The sequence below is a fragment of the Sciurus carolinensis genome, unplaced genomic scaffold, assembly GCF_902686445.1.
Source record: "Sciurus carolinensis unplaced genomic scaffold, mSciCar1.2, whole genome shotgun sequence".
Classification (NCBI taxonomy): Eukaryota; Metazoa; Chordata; class Mammalia; order Rodentia; family Sciuridae; genus Sciurus; species Sciurus carolinensis.
In genome coordinates this window covers 61,632-77,208 of record NW_025920463.1, presented here as the reverse complement: position 1 = coordinate 77,208, position 15,577 = coordinate 61,632, and positions in this window count along the sequence as shown.

Genomic DNA, 15,577 nt, shown 5'->3' with positions numbered 1-15,577 from the left:
GTCAGTTTAAGGCCTGCAGATCTTCCTAAGCTACACAGGTAGACTTAATCTATGTTTGCTCGTATGATTACCTAGCCCTAAGTAACAGAAGTATAGAGCTCTCTACTAAACACAGGTTATACCAATAAAGGGATATTTTACAAAATCAGATGACATTGAGTAGCTTAACTATATTTTTGGGATATCTATGACATTAAGAGTTAAATGTTGTGTTTACATTCCTGATAACCTGGACAATGTTAAAGTTCCCAAATAAAGGCCTTGTCCTTTCCAGCCTTTGCTAGGTCTAGTTATGGGAACAATTTCTCAGTTCTTCCACCTCCTGGTGAGAAATTGACTTCTGTCATTTTCATGATACTCAGTGGTATGCTCCAGATGCTGCAACATTTACTTTGTACTAATTTCATTTCAGTACTCATGTCTTTTTGTTCTTCTATCATAGAAGCACCCACCCCCAGATGACTTTACAACCTGCTCTTCCCCAACCAGACTTCTACCTTGGACCCCTCGATTGACCCGATTTTTAAAAAAGGAACTCCAAACTGCTTGCCCCTCACTGCCCCCTTTCAGCTTCGAAGCAGCCAGAACGACCGACGCCCCCTTTTCCTTAAAGCAGTTGGGAGCTCCTATAGCTAAAGGGGGGGAGAGAACTGAAGAACAAAGGAGGCTTTAACCTGTGAAAGATGTGGGGTGCGCTCACTTCTTGGGACTTTTGGAATATCAGCCATGGCCCCCTTCTCCCTGCCGGGAGAAGTTTGTATTATTCCCTTTAAACAATCCAAACTATGGTCCTTACTCAACAGTACCAAATGATTAAGCAAACTGATAACCGAGGCAGGATGGACAAATGGATATATGATTCTATCCATGATAAAGAAAAAGGGGGGAATGAAAAGACCCCTGCCCCACCAGCTCAGGCCTATTTTAAGAGAAAAAGAAAAATTATTAACGGGGCATGTTAAAGGAATTTATCTGAAGATTTAGCTAAGAAAGAGGCAGGATAATTGGGAAAGTCAGAGCATGTCTGAACTAACAGGAGCTGATAAGCAGGAACTATAAAACTGTCCTGTAAAACTTCTGATACCAGATTCCTGACCAAGGACAGAGTAAATAGGATGAGATAACGAAGGACTGCAAATGGCAAAGTAAAATTATGGCTTGTGAAGCATGGCATCTTAAGTTCTGAGCCTGCTCTATCCTTAACAAGGTTCCTTCTCGGGTCAGCTCCCCTAGCCTTCACAGATAAGGTGAAAGAAGTCTGAGTTTATACATTCTTTACCATTTTTTACGACCCGTGCTGCAGGCAATTAGGGAAAGCCTGTGTTTATGCAGGTGCGGAAGAGAGGGGCTGCGGGCAATTTGGGGAAGCCTGTGTCTCCGCCTGTGTCTCTATCTTTCATCCCCCTCTCCAGTTAAAGTAAATTTATGGCTTCTCCAAGAATGTCTAAATGCTGGATTCAAAATAACCAATAAGAAATCTGTTGCTTACCGTGCGCGCGAAACCTGCCCCTTTACCCTATAAAAAACCTGTACCCCAAAGCCCGGTGTGCCAGTTCACCGAAGCTCCGGCTGAGGTTTTACTGAGCACCCGCAGGCGCCTGTGTAATCAATAAACTGCCTCTTGCTTTTGCAGCCAGGGATCACGTGAGTTCTTCCTTGGACAGGGGGTCTGAGGGTCTTTCATTTGGAGGTCCCACCGAGATTTCCCCTCGACACCCCGAACCCCTGCCCGAGGAACGGCCAAATACTCTGGGAGGTGAGTTAAGCTGGCCAGCAGGGGGTTATTGTCTGTCTTTGTCTGTCTTGTGTAGTTGCTTTGTCTTGTTCGTTCTGAAGCGCAGCGATTGTACTTTGTAGGGGCACGCGTGTTCCAATTTGTAGTTTGGGCAGTCTGAGAGGGAGTTGACGGACTCTGACTTCTCTCCTGCTACCCTGGGAGACGTCCCAGGGGTTTAAACCTTTGAATGCTTTCGCTTTTGAATACTTTTGGTTTTGAATACTTTTGGTTTGTGCTGAAAGCGTTCTGAATTTGAATCCCTTTGTTTTTGAATGCTTTCGGGCTGTGCCGAAAGCGTTTTGAATTTGAATACCTTTGGTTTTGAATGCTTTCGGGTCGTGCGAAGCCGAAGGCATTTTTGAATTTGAATCCCTTTGCTTTTGACTTGTTTGGTGCCCGATTCGTCGGGACTTGTTTGGTGCTCGATTCGTCGGGACTTGTTTTTGGCCGGAGGGGCTTGCACTCTCCGACATTTGATTTCCTCGGTCCGTGCCGAGGACGCGCAGCGTTTGTAATCTGTTGTCTGGTCTGTGTTTTCTTGTGTCCTGTGCCTGTTTCTTAAATTCCTTTTTTTACCAGCGAGACTGAAATGGGGCAATCCATGGTAACCCCCCTGAGTCTCACCCTCAACCATTGGCAAGATGTCCGGAACTGTGCCGGCAACTTGTCGGTCGAGGTCAGAAAGAAGAAGTGAGTAACCCTCTGCACTCTGAATGACCAACCTTCAACGTAGGCTGGCCCAAAGAAGGGTCTTTGCGACTCTGTCGCATTTGAGTGACTCTCACATCTGAGCAGCTTTTGTGCTGCATTCTGGCGACTTGTCGCTTCTGGTTAACTCTTGGCCCCATTTGGGCATTGTGTTGCGCCTGGGCAACTCCTTGATATAATTGGAAATTGTTTGTTTTTATTGACAAAGTACCAGCTAGCCAATTTTTGATTTAGCACGCTACGTGACTGTCTGTCATTGCAGGGTACTTTTACAGTCCTCCTCCTTGTTCCTGAGAGATTTGTTTACTCCAATCCCCCTAGGCAGAGAGCTCAGCAGCTCCATTCCTCAAAAGTAGTGAGAAATAATGTTTTGTTATTTTCTGCATTCAAACCTAACCTGATTTCTCAACCAGGAAAAAAAGGGTTGAAAAGTCCTGGGTAATCCCCCCTCCCCTCTGCCTGGCCTTGCCAAAGCCTGCAGCAGTCTCAGCGGGAAGGGGCGGGTAACCTGAAGAAAAGAAAAAAAAGTGTCCATTTTAAACTTCTGGGTTGGTACCCAGAACTAACTTATTTTCTAGGATTCTTCGTTTGTTTTGTTTTTCTTTAATGCTGTATTTTTGAGCTCATAATTTTGATCCTGCATACCTAGGTTAATGATTTTTGATCAGTTCTTTTTATCCAACTCGAGTTATTTTTAAACATCTGCTACATTGCAATGGAGATGAATATTACAAGGCCTTTAGTTTTGTGTTAAATATAAGCGCGCATAAAAATTAAATTTTTTAAAATGGATCCAAATACTTTTATTCACGTGATTTAAAAGGGTTCAATTCAAATTGGGTAAACTAATGAAAGTAAAATGTCTTTGAAAATAACTCACAAGTCTCTAGGTGGTCAAGCAAATAAAATATTGATGTTAATAAAATGTCTAATATCAATTGTTCCTAGGACTTTTCTTCAACAGGAAAGAGACAGCAAATACTGTTCAGGACACTTGCCTGCTTTCTTGGTTTTTACAGAATAAGTGAATTAGAGTTAACATGTATGGGATTACTCAAATGTGTTTGTTGGTGACATCTGATTAATTTGCAAAATTAAAATGCTCATTGTTAAATAACATCAGGTACTCTTAACTCCTCAAATTCCATGGGGTATCATACTTAAACCTTATTGGTGTTTTTATAGGTTGGTAAATAAAAGGGTTTAAACTTGCTTTGTGTCATCACTAAACTAAAAACAAGGTTATTAAGAGTTATGTCCTAACAAGTGGAATTCTATATACAAAGGGTTCCAAAAGTTTCAACTGTGTTTCAATTAGAGTATCTAAGTTCAGAAATTTCATAAGAGTTGTTTCAGAACGTGAACAAAAAGGGGTCAACAAATAGGAAAGAGAAAATAAAAGGTTCTGGGTTTGAAAATATATTTAATAAAAAAAAAATGTTTCTGGGTAACAAAGTGCCTGTGTGATGGAATACATGAGGGTCTAAGTAAGTGCTAAGAAAGTCTGTGTGTAACTAAGTTGGTTGTATGTATGTAAAACAGCTAAAGCTATTAAAGGTTTTTCCTAAGGTGAAAATACTAATGTTCTGATATAAACCAAAGTTTAATCTACATGGTAAAATGACATGGTAAAATGGCAAGGATTTCTTAGAAACACTAATTTACTCTTAACTTTGTGTCTATTAAGTTTTATTCTTTAGAACAATTAGTCTTAAAAATTGGGGTGTATACAATTATGGTTAAACAACTGTTAGAGTATTGTACTGTGTTACAGAGTCTACATTTTTCTTTAAAAACTAAATTTGGTAAGAAAAAAAGTGTCAAGGTAATTGTGAAATGGTTTCTAGTTGTATATTAAATGTGTTCGTGTTTTTCAGGTATACAAGTTTTAAAGCAAGGAATTTATCAACCTGCTATTCTCCAGATTAAACTTGTCTGTAATGGTAATCTTAAACTTATAAAGAGTAAATTTTAATTGGGGATTTATTTCTATCATTTAATGTTCTATTATAGGACCTGCTATCAATGGGGTACGTGTAAAATTTGTTACTTTTTACACTGAGATAAAGAACTTCAAATATAAATGTATTTATAAAAGTTAGAGCCTGACTTGTTTAAAGGTTAATTTTGTAAAACATGAAAATATTTTGCCACTTTGACACACAAAAGGAAAGTTAAAAGCTCTCTCAGCCTTTCTTTGATTCATGTTTTAGATACAATGTTAAATTGTGTTAATTATAAAGTTTGTATAGACTCAGGAAACAGTATATGTAAACTACTTAATGATATTTAAGGAAGAAGCAAAGATCAACATCAGAATTAGAACACTTAAGATTTGTAAGGAGCCACGCCTTACCTGAGATAAGGCTCTGCCTCCCACCTTACTGCATGTTAGAGTGACTCCAAAATAAGTCAGACTTCAGCTTATTTAAAGTTATAATCAAAAGATTGGTTTTTGTTGTAAAATTACTATGATCTCAAATAGGGAATATAATGTGGTTCTCAGTCAAAATTCAAGATAGCTATTATACAAGCAGAATATATTTTTACTCTTGCTAATTTCATTTTGTAAAACTGTTACCTGATAATGTTTTGCAGAAGTAGCTGCTTCAAGAACACGCAACCTAGGTAACTTGTGATAATAAGCCATCACCTAACAGATAGTGGTAACAGATATCAGAACAGATAGTGGTAACTTCCAGAACTAATGCAGACTCCAGTTAGATAAAAGGGTAAATAACTGTAAAGTTATGGACATTAAAGTTAAAGCCCAGTACTCTTACTTTATGACTGGTGAAACTGGCTTGCTGGATGATTAAGATCAAACTTAGAGATTGGAATTAAATACAGAAGGCAAGATAGGCCAGTATTTGGATCTTTTGTCCTCAGTCAGCCTGAACCCACGAACAAGAGAACTTCTCTAAGGAGCTTTGCAACTCTGTGTCACACAACCTCCTGATCAAGGAGATTGTTGAGACTAGAGGATGAAAATCGCTCAGTGCATCTGCTGCAGAGGAGGGTCATGGAAAAAGGGAGACACCCCTTAATGCTTCCAAAGGAAGTCACCTCATCAAGGAGACCCTGCCTAACCAATGGCACTGGTGGAGCTAAGAAGCTGCTCTTAAGTTCTCTATGAGTGGCCCCTGTGGGAACTCAGCTGACTCTTTAACAAGACAGGAACCAGGTCAATTTGACCAGCTTGATCTTAGACACCCAGCAAAACAGTTAAAACCAAAATATAACCATTCTTGGGCATTTAAGAAATAATAGTTAAATGTAACTTAAGATGTACACTTGTGTTAGTCCACTAGAATAAAACTGGAAGCTACAAATGAAAGAAAGATTCTTCAGCAAATGTGCCTGATAACTATCAAGAGAAACTGCCAGAGTCAGAAGTTTTTAGTCAGTTTAAGGCCTGCAGATCTTCCTAAGCTACACAGGTAGACTTAATCTATGTTTGCTCGTATGATTACCTAGCCCTAAGTAACAGAAGTATAGAGCTCTCTACTAAACACAGGTTATACCAATAAAGGGATATTTTACAAAATCAGATGACATTGAGTAGCTTAACTATATTTTTGGGATATCTATGACATTAAGAGTTAAATGTTGTGTTTACATTCCTGATAACCTGGACAATGTTAAAGTTCCCAAATAAAGGCCTTGTCCTTTCCAGCCTTTGCTAGGTCTAGTTATGGGAACAATTTCTCAGTTCTTCCACCTCCTGGTGAGAAATTGACTTCTGTCATTTTCATGATACTCAGTGGTATGCTCCAGATGCTGCAACATTTACTTTGTACTAATTTCATTTCAGTACTCATGTCTTTTTGTTCTTCTATCATAGAAGCACCCACCCCCAGATGACTTTACAACCTGCTCTTCCCTAACCAGACTTCTACCTTGGACCCCTCGATTGACCCGATTTTTAAAAAAGGAACTCCAAACTGCTTGCCCCTCACTGCCCCCTTTCAGCTTCGAAGCAGCCAGAACGACCGACGCCCCCTTTTCCTTAAAGCAGTTGGGAGCTCCTATAGCTAAAGGGGGGGAGAGAACTGAAGAACAAAGGAGGCTTTAACCTGTGAAAGATGTGGGGTGCGCTCACTTCTTGGGACTTTTGGAATATCAGCCATGGCCCCCTTCTCCCTGCCGGGAGAAGTTTGTATTATTCCCTTTAAACAATCCAAACTATGGTCCTTACTCAACAGTACCAAATGATTAAGCAAACTGATAACCGAGGCAGGATGGACAAATGGATATATGATTCTATCCATGATAAAGAAAAAGGGGGGAATGAAAAGACCCCTGCCCCACCAGCTCAGGCCTATTTTAAGAGAAAAAGAAAAATTATTAACGGGGCATGTTAAAGGAATTTATCTGAAGATTTAGCTAAGAAAGAGGCAGGATAATTGGGAAAGTCAGAGCATGTCTGAACTAACAGGAGCTGATAAGCAGGAACTATAAAACTGTCCTGTAAAACTTCTGATACCAGATTCCTGACCAAGGACAGAGTAAATAGGATGAGATAACGAAGGACTGCAAATGGCAAAGTAAAATTATGGCTTGTGAAGCATGGCATCTTAAGTTCTGAGCCTGCTCTATCCTTAACAAGGTTCCTTCTCGGGTCAGCTCCCCTAGCCTTCACAGATAAGGTGAAAGAAGTCTGAGTTTATACATTCTTTACCATTTTTTACGACCCGTGCTGCAGGCAATTAGGGAAAGCCTGTGTTTATGCAGGTGCGGAAGAGAGGGGCTGCGGGCAATTTGGGGAAGCCTGTGTCTCCGCCTGTGTCTCTATCTTTCATCCCCCTCTCCAGTTAAAGTAAATTTATGGCTTCTCCAAGAATGTCTAAATGCTGGATTCAAAATAACCAATAAGAAATCTGTTGCTTACCGTGCGCGCGAAACCTGCCCCTTTACCCTATAAAAAACCTGTACCCCAAAGCCCGGTGTGCCAGTTCACCGAAGCTCCGGCTGAGGTTTTACTGAGCACCCGCAGGCGCCTGTGTAATCAATAAACTGCCTCTTGCTTTTGCAGCCAGGGATCACGTGAGTTCTTCCTTGGACAGGGGGTCTGAGGGTCTTTCACAGGGAAGATGAAGGTTCATTTCTTTTATGATAACTTTTTGAATTTCACTAGATAACTTCCATAGGATGAAATTCCTACTATTCAATTTCTATGAAGAGTTAAGGGATTTGGAGGCTAATTATTATGGTAGAGAGAAAGATGTCCCAGATGCCATGCCCTTTCCCAGACAACTAGTCCTCTGGCTGACTGTGGAGTTCTGAGAGCCTACTTCTTGCTAGGACTTGTTCTCACTCCCATGCCTACTTCCTGTCATCTTGACATTAAGAAATAACCTTCTTTGTTTCCCCTATTATCTCTTCAGGTTTGGGTTCCTGAGGGAAATGTTTTGCTGCTAGAGTGTCTCTCCCAATACTCCTTGTAAATCAAATGCTTAAAAGTCAAGCAGTACCTAGGGTGATAATCAAGTGCTGAGGAACTTGGGGGTGGGGAGAAGAACAGAGTGGCAGTGGGAGGCTGTGTGTACAACATCAAGTAGAGTGGGCATTGAACTTCATTTTCTTCTCCCATCAGGGAAAAAGAGAACCGCTCTTCCTAAATTTTGAAGTGAACATTTCTAATCATTGATTTTAAGGATAACTCATAGGAATAGTTAGTTACTACTTGAAACATAATTTTTAGATGTAAGTGTAACTATTCTTATGAAAATAATAGTAAACTGTCCTTCATTATACATCATGCCAGACTTGCTTGAAGGCTAGTCTTTCTATTGATGTGGAAGGACCACACAGGTGTGCACCATCATCTGTGAGATATTTGTGATTTCAAGTTTTTCAAAAGGTCTAGAAGGTGGAATTTTTAAAATTCTTTATAAAGTCTCTTTAATTCCTTTATGTATATGTTTAAGAAACAGGGGTGTTTTATGAATCATGTGGAAGAGAGACAGTGCTTTCCTGAGCCCCAGGCACTCAGAAGTCAGTGACTTCTACCTTTGGCACACTCTTTGAATGCAAAATAATCTCACTTAGAAGACTTAAGGGGTTTTGTGTTAAAAGAAAGGAAACATCAGCCATGTGACTGTGTGACTGCTGAGGGACAATTTCCTATCCCAAGAAGTGACCTTGAAATGCTGTTCAATGTGCCTGTGACAAACCTGTGACTCATTTTGGCTGTAGAAAATGTGTGCTTAGAAATGAAGTGTCCTCTTGCATTGAGTCTACTTTCTAGAATGGGCCACTAATGTATTTGAGTAGAACTGCCCACAGTATGTTTAATTCATAAAGAATTGCTATTGCTAAACCAGATTCATTTCTTTCTTTTTTTTTTTTTTTTTTGCTTTGCAATGAGTGTCTTTCTGAGGCTTCGAGAAAAGATGTAGTTGAAAAGACCAAGCAGGATTGAGATGAGGAATCAGTGCATCCGTATTTAAAAGTGGTTATTTATTAATACCTCACTCTGAGCCAGGGACACTGTTAAATACTTTCAATAATTTTTTGCTTTTAACCTACATGAACACTCTATGACAGGTATATAATTACTCCAATTTATAGATTATCTCCAATTATCTGAGGTGTGGGAGGTAAAGTGAATTGCCCAAAATCACAAAGCTTGTAAGAAATGGAACTGGAGTTTGAATCTGGATCTGCTTGTTCTCCTTCTAATACATACCACAATGCCTATACAATAATTCCTGTCACCATTGACTGTCACTACCACCAAAAGCAACAATTAACATTGACTGAACTCTTTCTGTGTGTCATATGCTATGCTGAATTATCTCATGTAATTCTTACAAGAAGGCATTGAGGTATATCTGTCTCTTGGCATCTGTATCCCCTCCTACTTACCAAAATCTGCAGATGCTCCAAGTCCTTTATATAAAATGGAAAGGCATTTTTTCATATAACCTATACAATACTCCCATATACTTTATATCATTTCTAGGTAACTTATGATACCTAGTACAATGTATGTGCTATGTAAGTAGTTGCTATTCTGTGTAGTTTAGGGAATAATGATGAGAAAAATCTCTATATGTTCAACACAGATGCAATTTATTTTTTCCAAATATTTTTCATCTGTAGTCCGTTGACCCCTCAAGGTGCAGAGCCTGTGGATTTGGAGGGCTATTATTCTGGTAGTCTCCACTTAGAAATGCTAAAATGGAGGACAGAGGAGTAAGGAATTTAGTTACATACCTAGCAAATGGTGAGGCAGGCTTGGGTTCCAGGGAGTTTGATTCTTAGTCCTGCCCTCATCTATTGCATTACCTCTTAGTTAAGAAGTACTGGGCATTGAATTAGAAAAATTGTATTGCACGTTTTTCTAATTATGTCAAAATGAATTCTATTGTCATGTATTACCAAAATGAACTATTAAAAAGTAACAATAATAATAAATGTACATCAATGACTCCTGTGGACATGGTCCAAAGAGAAGTTGGGGGCATCTATTACTTTTCTAGTGCTGCCATAATGCAGTATCACTTACTGGGTATCTTAAACAATGGAACTTGATTATCTCACCATTCTGGAGGCTGTAAGTCCAAAATCAACATGATGGCAGGGTTGGTTCTTCTTCTGAAGGCCACAGGAAAGGATCTGTACTAGTTCTTTCTTATTGGCTACAAACAGTCATCTATGTGTCCACATGGTATTGTCTTTGTATGTGTATTTTTCTCCAAACTCTACCCTTCATAAGGACATTAAAGTAGTGTTTCACTTATTGCAAATCTCACTCACATATTCATTCACTTATTCATCAAACTTTCAAACATTCTTACTGTATTCTTGGTCCTAGGTAACAATTGGGAGAAAGTCAGGTTAGTGGCATGGTTTCTGTCTTCAAGGCAAGCATGGGTGTTAAACCTTAGCAACCTCCAAGGAGGTGATTCACTATTGTGGGACCAACCACTATGACAATAACCCCTGCTTATGTGGGAAAAATCACTGGGGACATGAATAAATGAAACCCTTCCTGGTACTCTGTATTAATTACCCTTTGCCCATAGAGGCAATACTTGAAAAGTTTTGGACCTAGAACAGAGACCCAGTTGAATCAAGGAATGTCCTCTTCTTTCCTCTCAATGGTGCCTCCAGGGAGAAGAGAGTAATGTCCATCCTTGTTTCCTCCTTTCCTCCCTCCCTGCTCCTGTGCCACCTCCATCTCCATCTCTGGCAAGCCTCAAGGTCAAGGAGGACAGGTGAGGACATGACACAGATATTTCAGTCTTTCTTGCAAGGTATAGCTCTAAAAGCTCCCAAAAGTCCTTAAGGAGGCTAACTAGGGATCAGTTTAGCTGCCACTAGAGGGCTCAGAATGGAGCCTGGCTGCCAGGAGTTGTCCTATAGATGTGATGTCAAGAGACAAATATGGTGTTGTATGCAGAAGGACCTCAAGATTTTCAAAGACTTGGAAGCCCCTAAGACTCCATGGGAACTGTTGAGAAAGAGCAGGAAGGAAAGTCAAGGTCATGGACAGACTGAGACATTCTGTAGTTGGGAAGGAGCACATTTACATAGCACTGGAGGGTGTTCATCCTTTCATTGGACTCACTAGGGATTAGGAATGGGGCATATAAATTTCAAATGAAGCTTAAGCTAATGACAGCACCAATCATGGAGTGCTTCAATACTGCTTGAACACAGTCTCTCTGAAACATGTGAATCCAATCTTTTGAAAGAGGGATCTAGTTTTGGGACCACAGACTTCTGGACACCCCTCTATCCTTAGCCACATTTCTCCCCATCACATCTTAACTTTTATTTGTATTCAAATTACTATCAGCTAGTGGAGCTAAAGATCCACACACAAATTCCTGAAGGAAAGTGAGAATTTTTCCCCTTCCTGAGCTAGAATGAGAACTAACTATGGGTCAAAGAGGATTTTTGTATATGAAAATGCAGGTTCTGGTTAGCTGTGTTTACTACAAAGAAGATGCTATGCTATTCTGGAAACTTTGTCATCTATTTTTTAAAATTTTTTATTAGTGCATTTTAGTTGTACATAATGCTGGGGTTCATTTTGACATAACCACACATGCATAGAATGTACTTTTCCCAGTCCTTGCTCATTCCCACCCTTCCTCCCTCCATCTGGCTAGTTCTTTTCTCCACTCCACTGATCTCCCCTCTATTTTCCTGTGTCCTATTTTTATTTAATCAATTAACCTATTCATTTTGGCTTTAAAAGATAACTTCAATGACAGATCTTGGCTTTATTTGTAATTTCTTTTGAAGGAAGGTAAAAATTACAAAGGTGTGATTTAAAGGCCCTCCTTAGGGGACCTTATAAGTGACAGATTTGGGGAGTTGTGTGTGCTGTGGCTTCCAGAAAGAGTCAGGGTTTTCTCTTCTCTTTGTTTGATGGTTGCTCTCTTGAACAAGTGATGGATGGTTTGTTTGCTACAGACCAGTAACTATCCACAGATGGGATTTTAGGGAAGAGCTCAAATCTATAATTTCTCACTGTACTCAAAAGTCTGCTTCAGCAGGAAGCATGAGTGTCTTTCCATTTTTCCATTCATGAATGAGTCTGGATGCCATTACACCCAGTGGAGGAGTCAGACTCTTACCCTGCCATTTGTCCTGGTATGGACCAGCTTGGGTTCAGGGAGGGTAGTTTGAAGAACTCAGCATGTACCTTGCTGGCACAGAACTTAAACCCAGACATTTATGAGCCTTCCACTTGAACTGATTGTTAGCGGGAGTACTAGATAAGTGGTGGCTAATTCTGTGTTGCTTCTGCACTGCAAGGCCTAACTTCTCTTTGATATCACTAGGGCAGGTCTTAGTGAACTCGGGTTCTGGTTCCTGGGGAACCTACCATTGACACTTTTGGTCTGGGGTCTGGGGTCCCTTTTATGCACCCCCAGCATGTCCTGTATTTCACCTATTATTACATTTATTATAATTAATGCTTGTATTTTAAGTTTAAATTTTATGTTTAAGAATAATACTGCATAACCCATGTGATCCTACAATATGTATAAGTAGAAAAATGAGAGATTACACTCCATAAATGTATGATCTGTCAAAATGTATAAATGCATTCTGTTGTCAGCCTGTCTAATTTGTTCTAATAAGAACAAATGAAAATTTAGAGAATAAATGTGATGCTTTTTAAGTATGATGAGTGGTCAAAAACTTCACTTACTGATTTATTGAATGAGTCTTTTTTCATGTCTATAATGAGCCAGGCATTGTGCAGGCCACTGAGGAATTGGTAGTGAACAAAATATTCAAACAAGACAGAAGTTTATGAGGTAAAAAAAAAAAAAACTTCTCTTAAATCAATGATCTGTCTCAAGTCTTACTCTTTTAAAGGAACCTACTTTTAATAATTTAGAGCAGAAGTTGGCAAATTATGATCTAAGGTTCAAATCTGGCCTACCATCTGATTTTGTAAATAAATTTTATTGGGACACAACCATCCTCTCTTGTTTATATCTAAATGTTCCATACTTGCCTTCATACTATGATCACAGAATCAAGTAGCTGCAATTAGAAGTGTATGACTCACAATGCTGATGATATTTACTATCCAGCCCCTCACCAAAAAGAGTTTTCTCACCACTGATTTAGAGGGGGAACATTTTTTTTTGGTTTGTGTATCTTTTACATGTGCAAATATATGAATATTTTGGTTTATACATTTTTACTAAAATGAGGTCACATTATATATAAATATATATGATAATACATAATCTGCCTTTTTCTATTTGCTTGCATAATTGTCTGGATCCCAGATAAAAGAAAACAGAAAACCTATTCACTGGCCTCACTTTAGTCCTCAGCATGGTGTCTGCTACCTTTCATGTGCTCCACAAATATTTGTTAAATGAATGAATGAAAAAAACATTGCTATTTTTACTAAAGTTCCAATGATTTATTTAAAAAGTAATTTGGAGCTTACCCAAGGTTATTCATCTCCCATGCTGATATTCCATTATGATTTCTTAGGATGAGAGAGAAAAAGAAATGATTTTAGTTTGCCCCTGGGGCATTGTGCAGCCACGTCTTATGGGTCTGAACCACATGTTGAGTAGTTTGAGGCAACAGACAGGCTGACAACTAGCCATTCTTGGGAGTGCAGGCATTCTCCTATCAGTTTAGTACACTCTGTGTTGAAACACCAGTGAATACAGTAGATTTCTTCATTTGGTAATATATTTAGTTGTCTGAATACATGGATTATATAGGTCCAATGTCCAAGACTTTGCAATATGTTGATATGTTGTTTATAAGTGAATCTCTTAATATTACTTTGTAGCTTGCACATTTGCTGAGGGGTGTTGCTACAGTTTGGATGTTGAATTCCCCCAGAAGTCCATATTTTAAATACTTGGTCCCCAGTGTGGTGCTGATGGGAGGTAATGTGAACTGTTAGCAGGTGAGGCCTAGTGGTAGGTCCTTACATCACTGTAGGTGTGCCATGATGATATATAATGTGGGTGGGGGGCAGGGGGTGAGAGAAGAATGGAGGAACTTTAGAGGGAAATGAGAGGGAGGGGGTATAAAAAATGGTGGAATGAGACAGACATCATGACACTATGTACATGTGTGATTACACGAGTGGTGTAAATCTACATCGTACACAACCATAGAAATGAAATCATGTACCCCATTTGTGTACAATGAATCAAAATGCAGCCTGTAAAAAATTAAAAAAAAAAACAGGGATCATGGGACCAAAGTTTCTCAGTTTTTCTCTGCCTCCTGACCCATGATGTGAGCAGTGTTCTTGGACATGCATCATTGCCATCTGGCACACTCACCAGAGACCCAAAGCTGTGAGACCACCACCCAATCTTAAACTGGACCCTCCAGAACCATGAGTTAAATGAACCTTTTAGCTTTATAAATTCATCACCTCAGATAATTTATTATAGTGATTGAAAATTTATGAATATAGATATTCTCCACTAAACAGTATAAATAATGTATTAAATCATCCATAGGGATCTTTATTTTCACTAAAACAGGGAAGGAAAGTCACTTTCTTGTTATGTACATTATTTTCTATAATTTAGGCAAATTATTTTTATTGGATAACATCTTATATCACTTACCTTATTTAAATTACTTTCTTTTCTTAATGTGTCCTTTCCCCTCAGGCCCTAAATTCTCCCCATCACATTTTGGCAAAGCTTGAGGTGCAAACAGAGCAGATGTGTTGCCAAGGGAGAGAAGGTTTGTGGGCACCTGGGAACCTACTTGCCACAAACTTTCCCCAAATTTCTGTGTAGGGGGGACACTTGAGCATTTCCTACCATGTAGCCACCATTTGCTGTTGATCTCTCTCTCTCCCTGGAATTTATTTGATTTGGGTACATGGAGTGGATTTCTGGAGGGAAAACATGTGATTATGACTTGTGGCCACCTTGTGAAGCTGGATTCCTTCTTTTTTCACCAGCCACAGTGAGCACCTTTGGATGGTTACAGCACAAAACAATTGCTTGTAGTTATGAAGCCAGAATTGGGGACAGGCAGTTAGTATCGAAATAGGGGATCCAGTCAAATCAATAAAATGAAAGCCATCTGCCTCTGGAAGTTGGAGAATGACCCTGGGAGAAGGGAATGTCAAGGATCTCGGGAACCCATTGATTACCAAATTTACCTGTACTTGTCAGGGATTACAGGCAAGGAGCAGCTAATTAATGTCCCCTGGGTCCTTACCTGACTAAATCCCTTTGGCTCTCCCCCTACCCATCAACTTCTCAATTTTTGCATCTCACCTGCAAAACTGGGCCTAGTCAAGTAGGCAGGAAGGAGAGATAAGTAGTCAAGTAGGCAGGGGGGAGAGAACTGGAGAACAAAAGAGACCTTAACCTATAAAAGATGTAGGGCACACTCACTTCTTGGAACTCTAGAACATCAGCCATCGTCCCCTTCCCCCTCCAGGAGAAACCTGTATATTACCTTTAAATAAAGCCTGCTTAATATGCTTGCCTTGGCGTGCTTCTCTGATGTTATACTTTAACACGTGAGGAAGCAAAACTATCACCGGTAAAGGGCAGTTTCAGTTACAGGGTAGAGACCCTTTCAAACCATCTCAAAAAATCTGTTTGT